General features: G+C 40.6%; 1 protein-coding gene across 4 annotated transcripts in view; it reads right to left on the bottom strand.

The window, feature by feature from the left end:
- Positions 1 to 18,398, bottom strand: part of TENM3 (teneurin transmembrane protein 3) — a 2,290,771-nt gene that overhangs the window by 561,838 nt on the left and 1,710,535 nt on the right. The window lies entirely within an intron of this gene.

The raw sequence follows: 18,398 nt of genomic DNA, 5'->3' as shown, positions 1-18,398 counted from the left end.
GCGTGATGAAAACCCGGCGGGACAGCTTGACCTTCCTGCGACTTCGCGGGGACCCATCTGTACCCCTTCGCTCCCCCCACCCCCAACCTGCAGGCACGTTTGGGTTTCAGGACGCGGCGGCTGCTGGCTGGGGCGCGCGCGCTGGGACAGGCCAGCAAGCGCCGCTCCTCTTGGGGCGCCCGAGCGTCTCCCCCAAACCCAGGACCCACTGCCCGCCTGCACGCGGGTAGCTGAGAATCAAAGTCCTGGCCCGGCAGCGAGTGCGCAGGCCGCTCCGGGGTGGAGCAGCCGAGCCCCCCGCGCGCGCGAAACTCTGTCCTGTCACCTCCCACGGCCACCCTCGGAGCAGAGCGCTCCCGCCACCTGCCCCTCGCCACGCCTGGGCCCGGGAGGAAACAGCCTCGCCTCTGGAACTAGGTGCAGAATAAGAAGCGCACCAAGCACTCGGGAAAACAGACAGAGAAACCAGCACAACGCCTCCTAGGAAAGCCTGAAACTCCACCCGAGTGTTTCTCCCAAGTTTAGGGCAGAGCTGACAAAGAGAGTCCCTGAACTTGAGGCAGCGCGCCCAGGTCCGCAGTCTAAGTGGCCGAAGCTGCTAAATGACCGCGCGCACCGCCACACCCGGGGAGGAGCGAGCCCCCCAGCGCCCCCGGACCGACCCGCTGCACCCCCCGCGCGGGTCTGTGCGCGAGGAATCCAGGGGCGCCCGGGGTGGATCAGTCTCCTTCCCGCCACGTGAGTTTCACACTTGAACGAGAAAATAAGGCGGCGGGGACGGGCGAATTCCATCCCCCTCGGAGTCCAGCCATTCTCGTTTTCCTAAGCAAGCCGGTCCATTCTGAGGGGGAGCCCCAGATACCACATGCCACCCACACAAACTGCTCCAGATCTGCGTCCCTGCTGGGATGCGATCCTAAGGAAACTTGAGGAGGTTTCATAAATCACAGTCGCGGCCCAATTCCCATGAAAACATTTCAAGTGTTTAAAAACTTTTCTAAGTCTCCAACCCCCCACTCCCCCCAACACACACAACTTCTGGTCTCGCTATGGGAAGGATCCACACAGACACACAGAGGAAAGCTCTCTGCGCTGACCCTGAAGAGGTGAGGACAGCTAAAATGCTGGTAGAACAGGTGGGAGCTGGGGAAAAGCATCTCTCTTTTTTTCCTTTTCAGCTCATTTTTTCCTAGAACCTTCATTCTAGTGAACAGGGGTGATCAGTGCAGGCAACAATAGATCTAATGCAGTTCAGAAATGGTGATCAATCTTGGAGCCTGTCATTAGCCCAGCTCCCTAGCACATGATAGTCAAAGTTCCTCAGTACACGAGGCTGAGCATCCACACTCATAGGATGCAAGAGACAAAACGCTCTCGAACTCATCACGGCGACGCTGCGCTGTGCCAGGTGTCGCTGGTGGACCAGGCGCGCAGGTGTCCTGGAGGACCCGGTGCGTGCGCGCAGCCCGCCACCCCAGCAGCTTGTGTGCGTGAAGTTCCCGGCTTCGCGGGATTTTTCTTTTCCCTTCCTAACAAAGAAGTTCCTTCACTGGAGGCCGTCAGGAAAAGCTGATGCTGTGCAGTGCCAACCCACCGCGCGCTCCCTCCTCCAAATGAATCCCTGGAAAGCAGCGAGGCAGCTCGCTACGTGACCATCAGGCTTTTTGCCTCGCTGAGCTGTTGTGGGGGGCGGTAAGGGATCTAGGGGAGCTCACGCCGTGCCCTCGGCTGCAATAAAAACTCGAGCGAGAGAAGAAATGCAAGACGTGGTTGTCTGTGCTGCAAACCTCTGGCCGCTCACCGGAAACTCTGCCCAGCGCGGCTGGTGACTTTGCCGCGTTAACGCAGCCGGTCGTGCACCGAGTCCTGGGGCTGAGCTGGCTGCCTCGCCCTCCCGTGGGGGCCCCTTGTCACACTGAAAGGCAGCTCTCCGGAAAAAAAAATTCATGGAGCGCCCCTTGAAGCCCCCCACTTTCACCCCTGGAAATGTATGCCTGCGGCCTTTGCAAGCCACTACAAAGTGCTGGCTGGAAGGTTAAGGGCGAACCCTCCAGATGCACTTTGGGGGGGACTGACCTGACTGGGGTGGGAGAAGGGCAGGCTCTTGTCCCACAGCTGCTCCCTCAATGCCCCACCTCAGCTGCTCCTCCCTCAGGTGCTGCTTGTCCATTTCAGTCAATACCAAGTGCCCCTTCCCTGGAGGCTGTGGTTTGGGGGCTGTCAATTTCTCCTCCTGTCCTAAAGATCTGGCCTGCAGCTGAAGGGGCTGGTGGCAGCTGCTCCTGGGGCCACAGCTGGTCTCACAGCCTCTTGCTCCTCTGACAAGGCTTTCAGGCATGTAGAAGGGGAGCGTTGAGTCAGGCAGGTACCAGGCTCTCCCAGGAGGCTCCTGGACTCTGTTCCACTCCAGAGGTATTCTTCGCACTTATTACACCTGCTCTCTCACAAATGGAGGCTAAGGTGGCCTGCCTGGTGGTGCAAATGGAAGAGGTCCTGGGGGATGGCACCTCTCCCAGGCCAGAAGCTCTCAAAGCAGTTGAGGAAGGGGCACAATGCTATAGCAGACAAAGCCTGGAGACCTACCTCATCCAGCTCACCCGATCCTGGAAAGATCGGGAAAGCCACCGCCTGTGTTATGTCCAAAAGGAGGTCTGCCTCCACTGGAACAACAAATAAACCCTTGGCAGCTTCCTACAGAAGCTAACCCCTGGCGGTCAGCAAGGCAGGGTCTGCACACCTGGCCTTGAGGGTCAAACCAATCACTTTGCAGGGAAAACAATTGCTCTGGGCCAGTCCCAGCACCAGAGCTGAACTTTTACACACAAGTCTCTCAAGTAGCTTTGAAGTTATTACCAGCGGGTGTGTGAGTGTGTGTGTGTGTGTGTGAGTGTGTGTGTGTGTGTAACTTGTAAAAATAAACAACTTATTTTTATTTATTTCCTCTGGCTGTTACCTGGAGGGAAACCGTAAAACAAATATTCTAATTTGATCACTGACAAAATCATAAAATGAAAATGGCTGTTTGTCGTGGAAAAGAGGCTTTTATTACCTTAATTAAAGCAAGATAGTTCTGTTCAAGGCACATGCATTTGGCAGCCCCTGTGATCGGACAGACCCACCTCTCCATGGGCATGGCTTTTCCACGACATGAGTTTGTGTTCCACTGCACCAACCCCGCCTTCTGGGGCTCTGACCTTTAGCGAAAAAGTGGTTGTGCTGCAGCAGCTAGCTGCTGACCTGGTCTTGCTTGAGCTTCAGGAAAGATCCAGTTCCCCGAAAGAAGTCTTAGCACAGAGGAATCTTTTCATTTGTGGCTCTTTCGATTCTGGTTGTCTCTATCTATGTCTTTAAAACCTGCCCCTCTTACGTTGAAAGACGCAATCTTTATCATTAACAGTTATCATGGTGGCCTTTAAGAAATAGTCATATTTTCTATAAACAAATTTTGAGTGAGGCTATAGTATAATAGTGTAAATATAAGTGGACTTCAGGTGGGCACTCATTATGGGCTGGGTTTTTTATAGATGAGTCACTGCAATTTCATGAAAGATACAGTCTCCTTTTGCTACTTCCAGTCCATGAGGGACCTTGCAAACATAGGTTACAAATAGAGGCATCAAGTGACTCGAATTCAGTATCAGACCCAAGGCAGACATCCGGCTTTCCACGAGTGCTCAACTCGGTCCCCTCTTTGCCATCCTCAGCCAGCAGAGTGTTCTAACCCAGCCTCTGCAATGCCAACTTATTGAAGCACCTATTAGTAATCTCCCTTCCTTAGAAATGCTTCCTCATTATTTTCTGCTTGCAGGAGACAATGGCACTGTTTTCTTGTTGTTAATTTTTGGTGAAAGGATGTTCCAAGAGCTGAAAACTCCCAGAGACTTGGCTTTAAAACCAACAGTGTAGGGGCCTCCCTGGTGGCGGAAGGGGTTAAGTCACAGCACTATGAAGCTGTCTGTAGCCACTGTAGCACAAGTTTGATCCCTGGCCAGGGAGCTGACCCCATGGCGAAGCAGACCTCTCCTGTCTCCCCACTGCTCCCCTCAGCAGTGCATTTCAGTTGATCTGCTTGCTCTGCTCCCCACTCTGTCTCTGGTGAATCCTCTCCCTCCCTCCCACACACACACACCTCTGGCCTGCACCCCAAATCTTGTATTCATAAATCAATCTTAAAAAAAAAAACCCACAGTGTAGCACCAAGTGCTGCTCCACAGACAATGCTTACTGAATGGTTGTTGAATGAATGAGTGAGCACAAAATATTTTCATTATATTGCCATGCTGACATATTTTGAAAAAGGATATGTCATAAATAAAATCCACTTGGAAAGTAGATCTAATAAGTGTGATTTTCTATGTTTTTGCCCATCAGTTTGTTAATGGCGGGTCGCTTAACAATTCTAATCTTGATGGCAAGCCACATCAACTCACCTCTGTACTTGCTGGATGTTTTCAGAAACATCATTTAAAATAAAGATAAAAATAATGGGAAGAGACAAAGAGATGGCATTTTGTTTTTCGCATTTTCAGAAAGACCTCACTGACTGTTATTTTGGGGGGACTTGTAGGGAAACCCTAATGAAATGCAGACACTCCAAAGTGTTTTCTATTAAATATGATATTATTTATGAAACCCTTATTGTTTTCCAAATTTCCCTGGGATTTTTAATGGCAAGGCAGGGGGAGCCGAGACGGCTGCTTTCATTGCTTCAAGACAAGGGTTCAGCTGGTCTTGGGGAAACAATCTGTGTTTGTTCCTGTCTGCTCAGGAGGACTGTTTCTAATTGATCTGGCATGGAATTTAGCTGGAGATGTGTATGTTGCAACCCAAGCACGGAGCCTGCATGCTTTGTAAAGTGATAACCATATGGGCCTTATTTGAAACATTTGAGGATTTTCGACATTAACCTGGGTTAAATTGAGCTATAAATTCAACTCAAATGTATACGTCCTGACAAATTCATCATCACTTTGGATAGATTCAATCCATGCTCCCCTCCGATTAATAAAGATGATGACCACTTATCACGTAGGCAAAGGTTCGTGGTGATAAAGTACCATCGTGTGGTACTTTGTACTGTTTAAATGCAAATTGGCCGTATGAAGCAGACATTTTCTACTGTTATCACTTTCAGTAGAATGGAAATGTTTAAAAATGATCTCTGGGTAAAGAAAAGGATATATAGTCAAATCTATTTCCTCTTACACTATTTTCAAGTGCACTTGGCTATCACCATGAAGATTTAATTAAGCGAGCTCAGCTCAGCTAAAAAGCAAAGCCGCTGGAAGTTACCACTTATGGAAACGTATTCAGGACTTAGACAAAATAATTTATTGACGATTCTTCATTTCGGGATCTGAGCAATCACGGAAGGTTCAAAATACAACAGAATCCTCCAGTTCTGGTCCCCTATTTCTGAATATCAAATTTAGAGCTTACACTTTGTTACAGATAATAGTACCAAGTTGTGGATGCTGATGGCTTTTCCCTTGCAGTTTTAAATTGCCTTGAAAAAGATACAGTTTCTTTAATTAAAAAAGCTGCACAGAACTAATCCCTCTAGCTGAAAAAAGAAAAGTTTTAAGCAATCTCTTTCTGCTCTGAGAGAGAAAGGCAGACAATACCATAACAGATCAGAAACATAAGCTATACTGTGCAGCCAGGAGCACAGCAGGAAACTGAACACTGCTCCGACTGTGTCATTTTTTAATCCCCCATCCCAGTTTTCCCCGTCTGACCTCATGCTGAGATGAAGTTATCACAGAAGACAGCTTTACTCTCACCAATGAATCCAACCCTGGATCTGTATTATCCTTAGCAGATCAAAACACCGCTTTCATCAAATAGCATTATCTGCATAAAAGGCATGCAATTGCCTGATAATTTCACCCAAACTATGCTATTCATTTAAAGGACACGAAGAGAAATGTAATTCATTCCTTTGGGGAGGTGGCAGGGAAGAGACTCGGGGAAAGGCAGAGGCTGGAAAACTCACTCACCCCCTCCCCTCATGGGAACTTTTCTGTTTTTAACACAAAATCCTAAGAAGGGGGCCACTTAAAAGTCCCCCTACTCATGCGCTTTAAGATGAATTGTTGGAGCAATTTGGTGCAGTTTGAGTGACAAAAGTGTAAGTTGTGTAGAAAACTGGCAGCGAGAAATGACAAAGCTCGCTTATGTCATTAGCCATGCTTCCCTGAGCCCCAATGAAAACATCATATCAAGTCACACCGGAGAAGCATGTGAATTAGTTGCACCGTTGGGCGAAGTTTAACACAACGTTAAACTCGTGTGGGATGGGATGTTCTTACTGGACGACCTTTCGTACACTAGGAGAAGACTGAACCCTCGGACTGGGGAGAGAAAGCCGTGCTCTGCAATGTTGAGTTGACACCTGGAAGAAGAATGAAGAACTCTGAGGAGTCAAGACAAGCTTTAGGTGTGGGATTTAGAAAATACTTTAGCATCCCTCAGATTTGAGTTCCCAACTGCCGTTTAAATAGCGTTCTCATTTGCGAGGGAGACTGGAGACAAAGTTCTAATGGGCTTCCCTCTAATGGAGCCTGATTCCGTGATTGACATCAGATGTTGGACTCAGGGTATCACCAGAGGTTGGAGGAATCAGACAAAACTATTGGGTCAAGGTAATGGAATTACTAAGAAGGACGGAAATGGTGTGGGCCTGGGGGACCTGTTAGGTGTATGTGAATCTCCTTAGGCAAGGGAGCGCTCACCCTAAGTTTGATGATTTAGCTTGAACATGTGAAGCCACACTCAGCTCTTTCAGCAAATATTCTACAAACGGACAGACCCGGTAAGAAATCCAGCCTAATCCCTACCCTTCTGTCACCCAGACAACATGGACACACAAAAATGTGTAGGACAAACAATCCAAACTGCTTGAAAAAAAGATCAGTGACAGGCGCGAGATCAGAGGCCAGCGATGCCCCTGGGAACCCACGAGGCCGGGGAGGGGGCAAACAATTTTCTCCTTGAACCAGAGACATCGTTTCTTAATGGCACATCTTAATTGCACATACTTATTCTCTCAAGGATTTCAGTATCATTAATAAATTTCTAGCTTCCTGAAATCAGAGCTCCATCCTGAAATGCTCTGAGGCTCAACTTCTAGGTAGATATCAGGTCTGCTCAGTAGTAAAGTTCACATTCATGTTTCCAAAATACAGCTTCGTGACATATGAATTATCTGAAATTTAATGTGATTAAGCATTAAACGATGACAGTACTATTTTCACGTCAAACTTGATTACAAGAACCAGATTTCAGTGTGAACTGTTGAAAATCCCAAATCATGAACAGATCATTTAGGATTCAGTCTCACAAACTTCTTGGCTGCAAAATATCAAGTAAAGACATGTGAGTAAAGAGGTGAGTTTCTCTTTTTGTCTGTAAGCATGTATGTGGGGGTGTGTGTGCACACGCATGACTGATTTTCGAAGTCACATTTCTGTCGGAAAATGCCCAGAGAGAAAAGCTGATGACACCATCAGCACAGGGCCGTCCCCCAACACACACACATTTCGGAAGGCGCTCTGCTCACACACTAATTTCTCAAAAGTAGCAAAGCATATCAAAGAGCATTTGAAATGGAGATAGTGAAACAAGGACCTTCCCCAAGACTTTATAAAATTTGAATATGACGGGGGCTTTGGAGATTTTACTCTGAGTCCAAGCCTGGGTTGGACTCAGAACTCACTTCTCTAAGATACTCTCCAAATATTTATTCATTACCACGGTGGGGCCTCATGGTTTGTTTTGCTGTCTTTCTGCTTTCAGCAAAGGCATTCCTAACCCCCTTTTAGGTAGTCTCTTGACTTTGCTTCTGCTCTGTTAAGGTAGTAAAACCTGGTTGGCTCCGGAGTGTGAGAAACTCCTAAGAGAGGAGAGCTGGAGACGGAGGCCGGACAGCTACAGGACTCAGACTGGAATAAAGCAAGTTTTGACAGGCCGCATGATCTGATTTCTAGTCTGTCTGATGGGGACATTGTTCTGGTTTATGGGAAAGTAGAAGAAGCCAGGATGGGAGAAAGCAGTCTGGGCAGAAGAAACATCCACATTTCTGCTGTTTACAAACACTCCTGTCCTGGCTCTGGCCTCCCCATGCAGCATTTTTAATCCACAAAATCTATGAAAGACTGGAATGCACCGGTCCCCTCCACCCCTTTATCCTTGGATAAGATATCTGGGGGGGTGGGGAAAGTAGGCCATGAGAAGATTATGAGCTAAGAGTCTACAAAGAGGGAGGAAATTGGCAGAGGAGAGCATCTGAGTTAGGGGAAAGAGAAGGCAGAATGGGAGAACCAGCTTAAAAAGAGAGATAAACTCCGAGGGGGCTAGAAGGGGGCCCCTGAGAGGTTCCTAGGTTAGAGCCCCAGGGTCTAAAGCCCTGGGTTAAAGCGCTCTGCATTCATCTTTAGTCTTTATTTACACTGAGAGGGAACACAGGAATCTTGCCTCCAGAGTCTGCAGTGTTCCTAAGAAACCTGATGTTTATCAGCCATGGCATAAGTCACATCTATTTTCAAACTTACTACAAGTCAGCCTTTATCATATTGTGAGTATTTTCATAATAGAGGCTCTTTATGCAATTCAGGCACTTATCTGTATAGTAAGCAGGCTGTAAACCTGTGGTCCTCCCAGGCCAATGTTTTACTAATTGTGACCTTTAGACCACCTGTATCAGAACCCTTGGGGGCTCTTAAAGTAGACATTCCTGGTCCCCTATCTCAGCTCTATGGAATCAGAATCTCCTAGGATGGAACCAATAAATTAGCATTTTTAACAAGGCTTCCAGAGCATTCCAATGCGGAGTGAAGTTGGAGAAATATTGCTCCTGGCTAAATATTATGTAAAAAGCAAATAGATTGCTCAGTTTTTGTCATTAGTCTATGAAAAGAAGTTGTTGCAAATAAATCTAGTGGAATTATTTTCAAAAGTGACATATTCCATTTAAGAAAGAAACCAAAATTCATGAATCGAAGAAGGTCAGAATATTTGGCCAAAGATATTCCACCTGAAAATTTAGTAACACTTTAAAATTAGATTTTGAATCATTCTTTCTAAGAGTACACACATCAATAAGTTATACACTGAGGTAGCATTTTCCATGTATCTTAATCATTGGCTCTCTGGGTACAAATTTTTGCTGACTCTATTGCTCAATATTATAAGTAGGATTCTCTAACATTTTGTAGATTCTGACTAAATCTTTAAATATATAGTAGTTTTATTTATTATCAAAAATTAGAGAATTCTTTGCATGAGAGGGAATGGGAACTAACTCAACATGTATAGCTTTTGACAGAAATCTAGGGTAAGTATATCCAGATAACGAAGAGCTTTGTTTGGAAGGCAGGCATTTACAGGTTAGCATTCCATGCTATTCCAAGGGTGGTTATCAAAAGTATTGCTCATGCTGAAAACCCCTATATTTTTAACGTAAAGCATGATCTCTACTTGGTCATTGTCACTTCCTTCTTTTGCAATTACTTGTCTCTAAAGGATGTGACTTTTGACAAAGTACTATTACTATAAGTAAGGATGTATTCCTATTGTCCTGTACATTGCAAATTTAAATTCCTTATTATGAACAGTGGGGGAAAACAACAAAAAGTCTTTTTACATTAATTTAACTATGACATTTGCCCCTCTGACACATGACCTTCATTCTGCTCTCTCTCCTCCTAATTCACCTTACATGCAGGTGTTTTTTTCTTTCAGACTATATGCTGGGCATGTAACACATGTTATCTCATGTAATCCTCATAATAGCTTCAACAATAGTTAGGGTCAATCTCTCTAAAGATTTTAAAGATGAGCCAACAGAAAAATAAGCAATGTGTCACATGCAAGTGTAAGAGTCAGGATTAATAGCTCAGATTCCCTACTACTCAGATAGGTAGGTAGGTAGATACATAGATAGATAGATAGATAGATAGATAGATAGATAGATAGATAGATAGACAGACAGACAGATATGACATCTTGCCATTTGCGATAACATGAATGGAACTTAAGGGAAATACAATAATGCTAAGTGAAATGCATCAGAAGAAAGAAAAAATGATTTCAGCCATCTGTGGAATATAAAGAAACAAAGCAAAGGAATAGACAAGACTAAACAAAAAGAAAATCTTGGATTCTGACAGAGGCGCTGAAGTGACCAGAGGGGGAGAGGAGGGGGTGCCGGCTGGACTGTTGTACAGAGTTACTAGTACTTCGGTGGTGAGTGAGGGAACATGCCTTTGAAGAAGTGTGAACCTGGACTCGTAAAACTCCTAAAATGTATGGTGCTGCAAAACAATATCACCCCAATAAAAATCAATAAATAGAAAACATAATGCTGATTTCAGTGCCCGAATGCTTAACTGTAACCTATATTTCCTTCTTATCAGAAACAGGAGGAATCTAGCAAGTTCTGATCATAGCTCACATTTTATATGCACAGATAAAACCATGTGCATGCAAAGATGCAGCCTCAACCTAAATGAAAGACAGAAGCAGCTTTAAAAAATAAAACTCTAGAGAATTCCACAAAGAAACAACTATTTTTTGGCTGCTTGAGTCTGTTTTCCAGAAAAGTTAGTTATTTTACAATGTGAAAAAATTGAACTTGACAAGCTTTAGGTCCTGTTCCATACCAAGATTACTCATCTTCCTTATTTTATGTGTTACAGAGATTTACAAAAATTTCCCAATATAACATGTTACAATTCTTTTATCTGGTTCTTTAATCAAAATTACTGCAACCCTCAACACACATTTTAAAATGATGGCTTAATGTTACACTTGCTGAGGATCTCAGGTCTGGAAAGCTAATTCTCTCTTAAATGATTCATCTATGCAGGATACAGTTAAATCAGAGTCTTAGGAGTGGATGTAGTTTTGGATGATAAACATTTGTGATTGATAAAAAGTCCAGGGAGGCTGCTGCTGTTACAATGGCCTTCAGCTGATAAAAACTAGAAATTCCCTTTAAAGGACCAGGAAAGTTAAACAGAGTAAATTGTGAGCTCGATGCTACTTAAAATTACAAATCATTGAAGAACTGTCCTTGGGAACACCTTAGGGAGTAAATGTGCATAATAATGGTTTATGTGTGGTTGCAAAACAATAATGAACCTGTCTAATCAATTGTCCTGAATAGTAACAGATCACCATGGAAAGAAAAATACACATCCTTATTGACCTCCTGTGCTTTCTGTTACTTTTCATTCTTGTGACTTCTGAGTGGTTTACTTTTATATTTAATCATTCAGTGACATATTAACCCTAAAATTATTGCCCACATCTCCTCCTCAGATCAGAATTGAATATATGTAACTGAGACTAGAGTACAAAATCAACTCATCTGCTTCTTTCTGAGTATGATATGATGGCACAGATTTTTTTTAAAGATTTATTTATTTATGCAGACAAGACTGGAGTGCAGGCCAGAGGTGCGGGGGCAGGGAGGGTTACTGGTGGTGAGAGGATTCACCAGAGACAGAGTGGGGAGCAGAACAGGAAGATCTACTGAAATACACTGCTGAGGGGAGCAGCGGGCGAGTCAGGAGAGGTCTGCTGTGCTATGTGAGTAGCTCCTTGGCTGGCTGGGGATCAAACTCGTGCTGCAGTGGCTGGAGACAGCTTGATAGTGCTGTATTTAACCTCTGTGCCACTAGGGAGGCCTATAATGAGACAGGTTTTTAGAAAAACAATTTAGTAAAATAACAAAATCCTATTTTCTTCATAAATAGAAAGGTAAGTGAGTGCCCTGATTTCACTTGACTCCTTTTGTTTGCCTTTACAACGGACGCATGTTAGTACTGATAAGCATACTGGCTAGTGTTCTTCAATGACCGATAAACTATGGTGTGATTGATTATACTGGGCACATTAATTTTATATGTATGTGCATGTGTGAAAATGTCCCCCAAAATGACATAGTTATATAAATGACTGACAAAATAATAAAACTTGAGAAAAAAATAATTTTGCATGTATAAGCATGCCATAGGTTTAGGGTTCAATTGTTGCAAACAATCTCTCCCCATCACATGATAGATATTATATTTACATGAATGCAGCATATACAGTAGAACACATTTATAGAGTAGAGAGCTAAAGAAATCATTGGATTAGATGATTTAGGAAGACAACCATAGCCAAACATCCATTTGATACACTAAAGATCACTATCATCATCAACAAACTGAATTGCCTGTCAATTACTAATTTCATTTTATCCTGGGGTTAAAACGTTCACACAAGAATAATCAGAAGTCTTCTCTCTATCTGCTTATGCCATCTTATGAGAATCAAATGAAATAGCAATCTGAGATAGTATTTAAAACATTAAAGGTTTGTAGAGAGTTTTTAATTGATAATTTTCACTTCTCTAACCAATTATTGTTCTTTCATCAAAACTCATGTAGTAAAAACCAAAATGAAAAGAAAGCATTGTAGTCATTGTCTTAATGCTGCAATCTGTGTGAAGCCATGCTATAATGTCTCAGCTTTGTCTTAATCTTAAACATTTTTAAGACCATCTGCACAGGTATCAAGATGGAAACAGGTACATAAAGGATTGCTAAACTGGTTCTTTCTTCTTCTGGTCTCATATCGTCTTGAACCACCCAGGCTCATTCAACAAATCTTTTTAATTTATGATGACAATGTACAAACAGACTAAATTTTGTGTCTTGGACTAAGGAAGCAGATTTCTCTATAACGGACCTACATGGCATTCTCTATGAAGCCTTCATTGTAACACGATTATTCAAAGACATGGTATAATATTTTGGTGATCTTAATGCATAACTACTAAGCATGTCTAAAAAGAAATGTGATTGGATGTATGTAAATTTGACCCATTTAATCTTATTTGTGTTGATGTGCTATGGATTATCTCCTTGGAAATCAAATTTTGATGAGAATACCACTAATGGAATTTTTTCATGATTATCTAGAAAAACTCCTTTACAGTTTAGTATTTTAATTCAGGTAAAATTATTATTGGGAAGTATCATGATTTATTTATTTATGATAATACTAATCCCATCTATAGAATTCTCGACTTTCATTAAATTGCACATTATTTTTATATTAATGAGTTATCAGACCACTCTGTCTCTGAAGTATATTGAAGAAAAAAGTTCATTTTGCCTAAATTTAGAAATGTAATACTTCATTTGGAGGAATAGCTATTCTGTTTTTATTTCATTGCAATTTCATGACAGGATTAGAAACTTTACAATAGGCACAATATTAGCTAACAACATACATTTGTATATTTTGAAATATTCACACATATAATTATTCATATGTGTTTCTATTTGTATATATGTATAGATACACCAGTCTCTATGTTTATATTAAAACATCTCCTAGTATAGTTTAGAAGTTTGCCTTTGTTTTTAAGTAAACTAAGCCAGTGCATATAATATGTCTTAGTGACACATAATCTTAAGGAAGATGCTATAAAAATACAATTGAAAACCTAACCTTCTCTTTCCTTATTTTACTATTTACCCAATACATATTTATAACCAGAATGAATCAGTGCAATATAAAAAACTTTCAGTAAAATTTCTTTATAAGTACATATATATGTTGTCAAAAGGTTTATTTCCAGCAACATAAAGAGTAATTCTGCAGTCTAAACAGAAATTCAAACTAGTGGAATAAAATAGAAAGCCAGAGATAAATGCACACAAATATGGACAGTTAATCTTTGACAAACTCCATACAATGGAGAAAAGATAGCCTCTATATTAAATAATGCTGGGAAACACAGCATGTACAAAAAAATAAAACTAGATAGTCATGTGCAAAAAAATAAAACTAGATCCATCCATACTTAATTCCATATACCCAAATTAACCCAAATGGATTAAAGATCTGGACATGAGAATTGAAAAAATAAATTACTTACAAGAAAACACAGAGGACACACTCCAGGAAATCCACCACAAAAGGAAACAAGAACAAAAACAAGTGGGACTACATCAAACTAAAAAGCTTCTGAGGTGCAAAAGAAATCATCACAAAATCAAAATTGCAACCTACAAAACAGGCAAAACTATTTGCACATCACATCTCCGACAAAGGGTACATTTCCAAAGTTCTTATACAATGCAACAAAAATAAACAAGCGACTGAGCAAAATATGAACAAAAAACCTAAATGGACACTTTTCTAAAGAAAACATTCAGACAGCCTACAGACATGAAAAATTGTTCAACATCACTTTTTAATAAGGGAACTGCAAATCCAAACCTCAATGAGATATCACCTCACACCTCTAAATGGCCCAAATCAAAAAGCATGAAATCAACACATGTTGGTGAGATTGCAGTGGAAAGGAATTCCAATGCACTGGTGTTGGGAATGCAAACTAGTGCAGGCTCTTTGGAAAAATGTGAAGATTTCTTAAGATGAGCTATAATCTCTCAGCAATACCTCTATTAGGTATTTATACTAAAAATATGAAAATTCTAATGTGAAAGATTTATAGACACCTCTTTTATAGCAGTACTGTCCACAATTGCCAAGTTATTGAACCTACCTATATGCCCTTCAACAGACAAATGGATAAAGAAATTGTGGAATATATACTCAATAGAATACTACACAACCTTGAAAAAGATGAAATAGTGGCTTTTGGGACAAAATAAATGGACCTAGAGGTGATTCTGTTAAGTGAAATAAGTCAGAGGGTCTCACTCATCTGTGGAAAATAAATGACAAAAACAATTACACAGGCAAAATACAGCAGTAATAAATCATGGACTCAGGGAACAGGTGAGAGGGAGGAGGACTTGGGGCATGGAGGCAGATGGGGAACTGCACAGGTGGTTTGGTGGAGGCTGAGTGGAACATGTGCACATATGGAAGAGCAAAGCTGTAACCCCAAAATTTAAATTAAAAAAAGATAAAAAAAATCCTAACTCTTTTGGGATCTACTCTTTGACTTCCCCAACCAATTATCTATGTTTTCATACCTAGAGTTTTAAATTTTTGTCTTCTTCTATTGGTGATGTGTTATAATCCTTCCAACAGGAGGTTCTGCTGTTTGTTAATTTTATAATTTTTGCTCAAATATAATACCATATTTTGAAAATCCTTGCTGTTTCATCATTTGGAAGCAAGAGAATTTCAAAGAGTGAATTCTGATTAATATTGGACAATATATATTAGCAACACTCTAAAAACACTAATGTCCACATTTTCCTTTTTCTGTGTATTACATATGTGGAATATGAGTAGATGGCGATTTTGTAGCAAAAACATTGTGAGCTAAACACAGAGGCTAACTCAAACTATCTACTTGCTTACTACATTTTTTTTTTGAGTCTTTGCCTTAGCAAGATTTCTTTTTACATGATCTGTATTACGTGACTGCAAAATGACTTTTGAATCACATATTTTGTGGAATACCAGCCATCTGTCACCTGGGAATACAACCTAATTCTCTCCCCCCGACCCCCTGTAGACTCCATTGCCACAAATCTTTCTGGATAACCTCAAATTAAGGCATTTTCCTCCCTCATGACCTGTTATAATTTTTTTTTGTAATGTGAATAATTGTGATGACAGAATTAATTTGAGTATGAATATATAAGGGAAAAAGTCTATTACATGTAACTCAAATTAATTGTTAATTTTGTGAAACTGGATAGTAAGAACAAACCAAATTTTATAATGTCAAGTCAAAACTAATTTCTCAAGTTGATTTCTTGAGTTTTTAAGGGTTTCATATAGGGCCAGGGATGACTTGAAAAGCAATTATTATTTGATGATAAGTTTAGAAGAATAAAGTATTCTATTCGAGGCATATGGATACTCTGAAGATTTTCAAAATTTTCAAATCTGCTAGAGATTTGTGATGTCTCATTGTGGGTACACAAAAAGAAAAATAAGTTACCATTGACTTGTTCTCTTTAAAGAAATCATGAATCTCACTAGGGAAAAAGGAACATTAAATGATTATTTAAAATTGTTGAAAAAGGAAAAAGTGCACCTAAACTAAAATTTCACTAATAGTTCTGTTAATAGCACAACTACAGACTATATTAAAAAATATCTACATAGTGGGGCCTCCCCTGATGGCACAGTGGTTGAGCGATGGGCTGCGAGGCTGCCCTCAGCCTCTGCAGCGCAGGCTCCGCCGGCGAGGGTCCCACAAAAAAAAAAAAAATCTACATAGAAAAAACAGACAAAAGTATAACAATCATTACAATGGGAAAAGATTACCATATAAAATGGGGTTTCTCAAAGTTTTTCCTAAAGAATTTATCCATGGACTCTTTTTTACAAAAATGAAAAAATAAGTAAAGCGTTATTAATAACACTACTTGGTAATGTGTACTTATAAAACATTACTAGCTACTAAATAAACCTATAATTCTCCAGACTGTATTTTATTGGTTTCATAGTCACCATAAGCTATACAAATGAAATTTCTGCTTAAAGATGCTTAAGCTTTTTAAAAACCAATTAATTCTTTCACCTACAGCAAATATTCACTTAATAACTTATAGTTGATTTATTTATTATACATATCTTCCCTAATTTATATTCAATTTACTTAATATTCCAATTTGATCACAGTAAAATACACTTTAGCAAGATAATACTGATGAAGAATAATAAGAGTATTGCAATCTTTTCCAACCCACGTTGATATCCTTTTCTGAATATCCTCGTTTGCATGCGATATGGACTATATACTATTACAACAAAATTTCAGAAGCATTCCTTACTTGATGACTTCATTTTTGAAAAAGAGTATTTCGTAAACTTTGTCCTGCTTCAAGAGAACAGAGTTCCTTTTAAAAATGCAGCAAATACTTTCAGCATGATCTTTTCCTTTATGTTTTATTTAAAATGTTAATGGAGTAAATCCACAATTCACATAATTTATTTTGAAACACTTTTGTTCAGAATAATGCATTGTAAGAACAGTGATATACAGACAAGTTCCCTTAAAGAACATGCATCAATTCAGTTCCCTTTTGAAGCATATTGCAAATGCCCTCTAACAGGGCACAGCAACATTACATAAATCATCTTATATGAAAAATTAACATGACATCAAATATTTATAAATATTAATGTGTATGTTAATATAACCAAAGCTGTAACAAACAATCATAACCTTGCCAAGTTTCCTAGGACAGGCGCCGCTGATAATGATATCCATTATCTCTGGAGGAACGCACAATTATGAAAGTTATACACAGGATGCTATGTTCTTAGCTGCTTTTAAATTTATCCATTAAATGTCTACCTTATAGATGATATTAACCCTTCACCCACACATTCTTAGGAAACAGAAAGGCAGTGCATGTGGGTAAATATTTTTTTAAATCTCTCACATGGAATATCCCTGAGTTTTCATTCCACTTTGTGCATAATTGGGATGGATGGCACTGGACAAATACATTCATTTGAAATTATCTCATTAATATGTGTTAAATATACTACATATGCATTTTAATGTATGTATGCTATACTCTGTTTAAGAAAGTCCCTCTTTGCAAAGATGGATAGGTAACTTGTGGCTCTGGAATACGATATGTGTCTTATCTTAACTCTGCCCTGAGGTTCTTTTTAAAATGCTTTTGTTGAGAATGGGATAGGAGTGGGTGGTTCTGGGGCTTGCTGTGTTCCAAGTGTCAAGTTCACAGGTAGAGTGTTTGGTTGGAATCTGTGGGACCCTCAGGTCATAGGCATGGTCAGTCAAGCAAAGTTTGTTGGGGTTCTTATTTCAGATTCAGTCCTTCCAGCAGGTATGGCTAATTTCATCAGTGGAATTAGAACACTGTCATTTAATTAGAGGGAATGAAGGCTACTGTTTGATATACATGCATATGGCACAGGCCAGGCAAATCTGGTTCAGAACCCAACAGGTTTTCATGAGCAAAGCAAGAAGATGACTCTATTTGAGGACAAATGTATTTTTGGGGTAAAGATATTTTGTTTCACCAAAAGTTCAAGAGAGAGCAAGGGACTATGGTGATGATACATGGGTGAATTGGTGGTGGGAATTCCACGGGGACTATAACCAAGATGAGAAAGCATGCATTGTACAAAAATGAAGAATGATGTAAAAATATATAAAATAAAAAAATAGAGTTCAAGAGAATGCTTTCTGAATTCACCAGTCTAAACACAATTCTGAGCTAGTATGTTCTTCATTTTAAAGCACCCAATTTCTATTTCTAGTGTTACAAATAGATTCTTTTTTTGTGGCATTGGACTCTGGAGAGAATCTGTTTTATGTCACTTATGGCAGGGATGGGTTTTATCATGGGTGAGTGTGAAGTGGTTTCTACTTTAAAGTTTTTTTCCATCTCTTGGAGATGGGTTGAGTGTGAGGCATTTTGACTGAA

Source organism: Talpa occidentalis, unplaced genomic scaffold (assembly GCF_014898055.3).
Source record: "Talpa occidentalis isolate TD23 unplaced genomic scaffold, MPIMG_talOcc4v2.1 talOcc4.4, whole genome shotgun sequence".
Lineage (NCBI taxonomy): Eukaryota > Metazoa > Chordata > Mammalia > Eulipotyphla > Talpidae > Talpa > Talpa occidentalis.
This window is presented reverse-complemented; position numbering and strand designations above follow the sequence as displayed.